General features: G+C 40.7%; 1 non-coding gene across 1 annotated transcript; it reads left to right on the forward strand.

The window, feature by feature from the left end:
- Positions 1-6373: 6373 nt before the first annotated feature.
- Positions 6374-6481, forward strand: LOC130953425 (small nucleolar RNA R71). The gene has a single exon (XR_009075596.1). It is a non-coding gene; the product is annotated as a small nucleolar RNA R71 (small nucleolar RNA).
- The last annotated feature ends 2263 nt before the right edge of the window (positions 6482-8744 follow it).

Consider the following 8744-nt stretch of genomic DNA (forward strand, 5'->3'; position numbering starts at 1 on the left):
AACACCAAACTTAGAGTTGGTGTCTGGGGGCTCTGTTAAGCTCTGCACTGAGAGGGGTGGTTGAAGTACTTCATGTTTATGAATGGTGCTTCCTTCAGCTGAGTGACATGCGAAATTGTGATCACTACTTTTCACAACTCAAATAATCCCTAGTAATGGCCCCAAAGACTTAGTGCTCAATACCATGGCATAAACACAACTTCACACAACTAACCAGCAAGTGCACTGGGTCGTCCAAGTAATAAACCTTACGCGAGTAAGGGTCGATCCCACGGAGATTGTTGGTATGAAGCAAGCTATGGTCACCTTGTAAATCTCAGTCAGGCAGACTCAAATGGTTATGGGTGATATATGAATAAAAGATAAAGATAAAGATAGAGATACTTATGCAATTCATTGGTAAGAACTTCAGATAAGCGAATGGAGATGCTTTGTCCCTTCCGTCTCTCTGCTTTCCTACTGTCTTCATCCAATCCTTCTTACTCCTTTCCATGGCAAGCTGTATGCAAGGGTTTCACCGTTGTCAGTGGCAACCTCCCATCCTCTCAGTGGAAATGTTCAACGCACCCTGTCACGGCACGGCTATCCAGCTGTCGGTTCTCGATCATGTCAGAATAGAATCCAGTGATTCTTTTGCGTCTGTCACTAACGCCCCACAATCGCGAGTTTGAAGCTCGTCACAGTCATTCAATCATTGAATCCTACTCAGAATACCACAGACAAGGTTTATACCTTCCGGATTATCTTGAATGCCGCCATCAATTCTAGCTTATACCACGAAGATTTCGGTTAAAGAATCCAAGAGATAAACATTAGAGCCTTGTTTGCTTGTAGAACAAAAGTGGTTGTCAGTCACTTGTTCATAAGTGAGAATGATGATGAGTGTCACATAATCATCACATTCATCAAGTTCTTGAGTGCGAATGAATATCTTGGAATAAGAACAAGCTGAATTGAATAGAAGAACAATAGTAATTGCATTAATACTCGATGTACAGCAGAGCTCCACACCTTAATCTATGGTGTGTAGAAACTCCACCGTTGAAAATACATAAGAACAAGGTCTAGGCATGGCCGTGAGGCCAGCCCCCAGTGATCAAAAGATTCAAAGATCTCCCGATGAAAAATACAATAGTAAGAGGTCCTATTTATAGGGAACTAGTAGCTTAAGAATTACAAAGATGAGTAAATGACATAAAAATCCACTTCCGGGCCCACTTGGTTTGTGCTTGGGCTGAGCATTGAAGCATTTTCGTGTAGAGACTCTTCTTGGAGTTAAACGCCAGCTTTTGTGCCAGTTTGGGCATTTAACTCCCATTCTTGTGCCAGTTCCGGCGTTTAACGCTGGGAATTCTGAAGGTGACTTTGAACGCCGGTTTGGGCCATCAAATCTTGGACAAAGTATGGACTATCATATATTCCTGGAAAGCCCAGGATGTCTACTTTCCAACGTCATTGAGAGCGTGCCAATTGGGCTTCTGTAGCTCCAGAAAATCCACTTCGAGTGCAGGGAGGTCAGAATCCAACAGCATCTGCAGTCCTTTTCAGTCTCTGAATCAGATTTTTGCTCAGGTCCCTCAATTTCAGCCAGAAAATACCTGAAATCACAGAAAAACACACAAACTCATAGTAAAGTCCAGAAAAGTGAATTTTAATTAAAAACTAATAAAAATATACTAAAAACTAACTAAATCCTACTAAAAACATACTAAAAACAATGCCAAAAAGCGTATAAATTATCCGCTCATCACAACACCAAACTTAAATTGTTGCTTGTCCCCAAGCAACTGAAAATCAAATAAGATAAAAAGAAGAGAATATGCAATGAATTCCAAAAACATCTATGAAGATCAGTATTAATTAGATGAGCGGGGCTTTTAGCTTTTTCCCTCTGAACAGTTTTGGCATCTCACTCTATCCTTTGAAATTCAGAATGATTGGCTTCTTTAGGAACTCAGAATCCAGATAGTGTTATTGATTCTCCTAGTTAAGTATGATGATTCTTAAACACAGCTACTTTATGAGTCTTGGCCGTGGCCCAAAGCACTCTGTCTTCCAGTGTTACCACCGGATACATATATGCCACAGACACATAATTGGGTGAACCTTTTCAGATTGTGACTCAGCTTTGCTAGAGTCCCCAATTAGAGGTGTCCAGGGTTCTTAAGCACACTCTTTTTGCCTTGGATGACAACTTTATTTCTTTCTTTTTTTTCTTTTTTTCTCTTTCTCCTTCTTTTTTTCTTTTTTTTCGTTCTCTTTTTTTTTTGTATTCACTGCTTTTTCTTGCTTCAAGAATCATTTTTATGATTTTTCAGATCCTCAGTAACATGTCTCCTTTTTCATCATTCTTTCAAGAGCCAACAATTTTAACATTCATGAACCACAAATTCAAAAGACATATGCACTGTTCAAGCATACATTCAGAAGACAAAAGTGTTGCCACCACATCAAAATAATTAACCTGTTATAAAATTCAAAATTCATGCAATTCTTCTCTTTTTCATTTAAGAACATTGTTTATTTAAGAGAGGTGATGGATTCATAGGACATTCATAACTTTAAGGCATAGACACTAAGCCACTAATGATCATAAGACACAAACATAAATACACATAAGCATGAAAATTCGAAAAACAAGAAAATAAAGAACAAGGAGATTAAAGAACGGGTCCACCTTAGTGATGGCGGCTTGTTCTTCCTCTTGAAGGTCTTATGGAGTGCTTGAGCTCCTCAATGTCTCTTCCTTGTCTTTGTTGCTCCTCTCTCATGATTCTCTGATCTTCTCTAATTTCATGGAGGAGAATGGAATGTTCTTGGTGCTCCACCCTTAGTTGTCCCATGTTGGAACTCAGTTCTCCTAGGGAGGTGTTCAGTTGCTCCCAATAGTTTTGTGGGGGAAAGTGCATCCCTTGAGGTATCTCAGGGATTTCATGATGAGTGGGGTCTCTTGTTTGCTCCATCCTTTTCTTAGTGATGGGCTTGTCCTCATCAATGAGGATGTCTCCTTCTATGTCAACTCCAACTGAATAACAGAGGTGACAAATGAGATGACGAAAGGCTAACCTTGCCAAGGTAGAGGACTTGTCCGCCACCTTATAGAGTTCTTGGGCTATAACCTCATGAACTTCTATTTCTTCTCCAATCATGATGCTATGAATCATGATGGCCCGGTCTATAGTAACTTCGGACCGGTTGCTAGTGGAAATGATTGAGCGTTGGATAAACTCCAACCATCCTCTAGCCACGGGCTTGAGGTCATGCCTTCTCAATTGAACCGGCTTCCCTCTTGAATCTCTCTTCCATTGGGCGCCCTCTTCACAAATGTCGGTGAGGACTTGGTCCAACCTTTGATCAAAGTTGACCCTTCTAGTGTAAGGATGTTCATCTCCTTGCATCATGGGCAAGTTGAATGCCAACCTTACATTTTCCGGACTAAAATCTAAGTATTTCCCCCGAACCATTGTAAGCCAATTCTTTGGGTCCGGGTTCACACTTTGATCATGGTTCTTGGTGATCCATGCATTGGCATAGAACTCTTGAACCATTAAGATTCCGACTTGTTGAATGGGGTTGGTAAGAACTTCCCAACCTCTTCTTCTGATCTCATGTCGGATCTCCGGATATTCACTCTTTTTGAGTTTGAAAGGGACATCGGGGATCACCTTCTTCAAGCCACAACTTCATAGAAGTGGTCTTGATGCACCCTTGAGATGAATCTCTCCATCTCTCATGACTCGGAGGTGAAAGCTTTTGCCTTCCCTTTCCTCTTTCTAGAGGTTTCTCCGGCTTTGGATGCCATAAATGGTTATGGAAAAACAAAAAGCAATGCTTTTACCACACCAAACTTAAAAGGTTTGCTCGTCCTCGAGCAAAAGAAGAAAGAAGAGAGTAGAAGAAGAAGAAATAGAGGAGATGGAGATGGCTATGTGGTTCGGCCAAAGGAGGGAGAAGTAGTATTTAGGGTGTGTGAAAATGAAGGAGTGAAGATGGGTTTATATAGGGGTGAAGAGAGGGGTAGGGTTCGGCCATTATGGGTGGGTTTGGGTGGGAAAGTGGTTTGAATTTGAATGGTGAGGTAGGTGGGGTTTTATGAAGGATGGGTGTGAGTGGTGAAGAGAAAGATGGGATTTGATAGGTGAAGGGTTTTTTGGGGAAGAGGTGTTGAGGTGATTGGTGAATGGGTGAAGAAGAAGAGAGAGGGTGGTGGGGTAGGTGGGGATCCTGTGGGGTCCACAGATCCTGAGGTGTCAAGGAAAATTCAACCCTGCACCAAGCATTGTGCGAAAATGCACTATGTGCCAATTCTGGCGTTAAACGCCGGGCTGGTGCCCATTTCTGGCGTTTAACGCCAAGTTCTTGCCCTTTTCTGGCGTTTAACGCCAGTCTGGTACCCTTTTCTGGCGTTAAACGCCCAGAATGGTGCCAGACTGGGCGTTAAACGCCCAACTGCTACCCTTACTGGCGTTTAAACGCCAGCAGGATCTTCCTCCAGGGTGTGCTGTTTTTCTTCCTGTTTTTCATTCTGTTTTTGCTTTTTCAATTGATTTTGTGACTTCCCATGATCATCAACCTACAGAAAACATAAAATAACAAAGGAAAATAGATAGAATATAACATTGGGTTGCCTCCCAACAAGCACTTCTTTAATGTCAGTAGCTTGACAGAGGGCTCTCATGGAGCCTCACAGATGCTCAGAGCAATGTTGGAACCTCCCAACACCAAACTTAGAGTTTGAATGTGGGGGTTCAACACCAAACTTAGAGTTTGGTTGTGGCCTCCCAACACCAAACTTAGAGTTTGACTGTGGGGGCTCTGTTTGGCTCTGATTTGAGAGAAGCTCTTCATGCTTCCTCTCTATGGTGACAGAGGGATATCCTTGAGCCTTAAACACAAAGGATTCTTCATTTACTTGAATGATCAGTTCACCTCTATCAACATCAATCACAGCCTTTGCTGTGGCTAGGAAGGGTCTGCCAAGGATGATGGATTCATCCATGCACTTCCCAGTCTCTAGGACTATGAAATCAGCAGGGATGTAATGGTCTTCAATCTTTACCAGAACATCCTCTACAAGTCCATAAGCTTGTTTTCTTGAGTTGTCTGCCATCTCTAGTGAGATTCTTGCAGCTTGCGCCTCGAAGATCCCTAGCTTCTCCATTACAGAGAGAGGCATGAGGTTTACACTTGACCCTAAGTCACACAGAGCCTTCTTGAAGGTCATGGTGCCTATGGTACAAGGTATTGAAAACTTCCCAGGTTCTTGTCTCTTTTGAGGTAATCTCTGCCTAGTCAAGTTATCCAGTTCTTTGGTGAGCAAAGGGGGTTCATCCTCCCAAGTCCCATTACCAAATAACTTGTCATTTAGCTTCATGATTGCTCCAAGGTATTTAGCAACTTGCTCTTCAGTGACATACTCATCCTCTTCAGAGGAAGAATACTCATCAGAGCTCATGAATGGCAGAAATAAGTCCAGTGGAATCTCTATGGTCTCATTTTGAGCCTCAGATTCCCATGGTTCCTCATCAGGGAACTCATTGGAGGTCAGTGCACGCCCATTGAGGTCTTCCTCAGTGGCGTTCACTGCCTCTTCCTCCTCTCCAAATTCGGCCATGTTGATGGCCTTGCACTCTCCTTTTGGATTTTCTTCTGTATTGCTTGGAAGAGTACTAGGAGGGAGTTCAGTAATTTTCTTGCTCAGCTGTCCCACTTGTGCCTCCAAGTTTCTAATGGAGGATCTTGTTTCAGTCATGAAACTTTGAGTGGTTTTGATTAGATCAGAGACCATGGTTGCTAAGTCAGAGTGGCTCTGCTTAGAACTCTCTGTCTGTTGCTGAGAAGATGATGGAAAAGGCTTGCTATTGCTAAACCTGTTTCTTCCACCATTATTGTTGTTAAAACCTTGTTGAGGTCTCTGTTGATCCTTCCATGAGAGATTTGGATGATTTCTCCATGAAGAATTATAGGTGTTTCCATAGGGTTCTCCCATGTAATTCACCTCTTCCATTGAAGGGTTCTCAAGATCATAAGCTTCTTCTTCAGATGAAGCATCCTTAGTACTGCTTGGTGCATTTTGCATTCCAGACAGACTTTGAGAGATCAAATTAACTTGTTGGGTCAATATTTTGTTCTGAGCCAGTATGGCATTCAGAGTATCAATCTCAAGAACTCCTTTCTTCTGATTTGTCCCATTGTTCACAAGATTCCTTTCAGAAGTGTACATGAATTGGTTATTTGCAACCATTTCAATTAGTTCTTGAGCTTCTGTAGGCGTCTTCTTCAGATGAAGAGATCCTCCAGCAGAGCTATCCAATGACATCTTGGACAGTTCAGACTGACCATCATAGAAAATACCTATGATGCTCCATTCAGAAAGCATGTCAGAGGGACACTTTCTGATCAATTGTTTGTATCTTTCCCAAGCTTCATAGAGGGATTCTCCATCCTTCTGTCTGAAGGTTTGGACTTCCACTCTAAGCTTACTCAATTTTTGAGGTGGAAAGAACTTTGCCAAGAAGGCATTGACTAGGTTTTCCCAAGAGTTCAGGCTTTTTTTAGGTTGTGAGTCCAACCATATTCTAGCTCTGTCTCTTACAGCAAAAGGGAATAGCATAAGTCTGTAGACCTCAGGGTCAACTCCATTAGTCTTGACAGTGTCACAGATTTGCAAGAATTCAGCTAAAAACTGATGAGGATCTTCCAGTGGAAGTCCATGGAACTTGCAATTCTGTTGCATTAGAGAAACTAATTGAGGTTTAAGCTCAAAGTTGTTTGCTCCAATGGCAGGGATAGAGATGCTTCTCCCATAGAAGTCGGGAGTAGGTGCAGCAAAGTCACCCAGCACCTTCCTTGCATTGTTGGCATTGTTGTTGTTTTCGGCTGCCATGGGTTCTTCTTCTTTGAAGATTTCTGTTAGGTCCTCTACAGAGAGTTGTGCCTTAGCTTCTCTTAGCTTTTGCTTCAAGGTCCTTTCAGGTTCAGGGTCAGCCTCAACAAGAATACTTTTGTCTTTGCTCCTGCTCATATGAAAGAGAAGAGAACAAGAAAATATGGAATCCTCTATGTCACAGTATAGAGATTCCTTGAGGTGTCAGAGGAAAAGAAAAATAGAAGGAAGAGGTAGAAGAATTCGAACTTAGTGAGATAGAGTTCGAATTGTTCATTGAGGAGCAATGTTACTCCATAAATAGAAGGATGTGAGAAGAGGGGAAGAAATTTTCGAAAATTAAGTAAAAGATTTTAAAAACATTTTGAAAAACACTAATTGATTTTCGAAAACCAATAGTGGAAAAGAAATCAAGTGATTTTTGAAAAAGATTTTGAAATTAGAAATTAAAAAGATATGATTGAAAACTATTTTGAAAAAGATGTGATTAAAAATATATGATTGAAAAATTATGGTTTTAAAAAGATATGATTGAAAAGATATGATTTGAAAAACAATTTAAAAAGATTTGATTTTAAAAAAAAATTAATGACTTGGCTAACAAGAAAAGATATGATTCAAACATTAAACCTTTCTCAACAGAAAAGGCAACATACTTGAAATGTTGAATCAAATCATTAATTGATAGCAAGTATCTTTGAAAAAGGAAAGAAATTGATTTTGAAAAATATTTGATTGAAAAGATATAATTTGAAAAAGATTTGATTTTGAAAAACTTTGAAAACTTGAAAAAAAAATTTGCATTAAAAACAAAATCTTCCCTCTTGTGCCATCCTGGCGTTAAACGCCCAGAATGGTATCCATTCTGGCGTTTAACGCCCAAATTGCTACCTTTTTGGGTGTTAAACGCCCAGCCAGGCACCCTGGCTGGCGTTTAAACGCCAGTTTTTCCTTCTTCACTGGGCGTTTTGAACGCCCAGCTTTTTCTGTATAATTCCTCTGCTGCATGTACTAAATCTTCAGTTCCCTGTATCATTGTCTTGAAAATAGAACCAAGATCAAATAAACAAAACATGCAAGACACCAAACTTAAAATGAGACACTGGACTCAAACAAGTAACATAAAATATTTTTGGTTTTATATGATTTTGTAATTTTTTTTGGATTTTTCGAAAATTAAGTGGAAAAGAAAATAAAGGTATCAAAATTCTTAATGAGAATTCCAGGAATCATTGCAATGTTAGTCTAAGACTTCGGTCCAGGAATTAGACATGGCTTCACAGCCAGCCAAGCTTTCAAAGAAAGCTTCGGTCCAAGACACTAGACATGGCCAATGGCCAGCCAAGCCTTAGCAGATCACTGCTCCAATAGCAAGATTGATAGAAATCAACAAGCTCTTGTGATGATAAGTTGAAACCTCGGTCCAATAAGATTAGACATGGCTTCACAGCCAGCCAGACTTCAACAGATCATCATGAAACTCTAGAACTCATTCTTAAGAATTCTGAAAAATACCTAATCTAAGCAACAAGATGAACCGTCAGTTGTCCATACACGAAACAATCCCCGGCAACGGCCCCAAAAACTTGACATGCGAAATTGTGATCACTACTTTTCACAACTCAAATAATCCCTAGTAATGGCCCTAAAGACTTGGTGCTCAATACCATGGCATAAACACAACTTCGCACAACTAACCAGCAAGTGCACTGGGTCGTCCAAGTAATAAACCTTACGCGAGTAAGGGTCGATCCCACGGAGATTGTTGGTATGAAGCAAGCAATGGTTACCTTGTAAATCTCAGTCAGGCAGACTCAAATGGTTATGGGTGATATATGAATAAAAGATAAAGATAAAG

The sequence above is a fragment of the Arachis stenosperma genome, chromosome 9 (assembly GCF_014773155.1).
Source record: "Arachis stenosperma cultivar V10309 chromosome 9, arast.V10309.gnm1.PFL2, whole genome shotgun sequence".
Taxonomy (NCBI): Eukaryota; Viridiplantae; Streptophyta; class Magnoliopsida; order Fabales; family Fabaceae; genus Arachis; species Arachis stenosperma.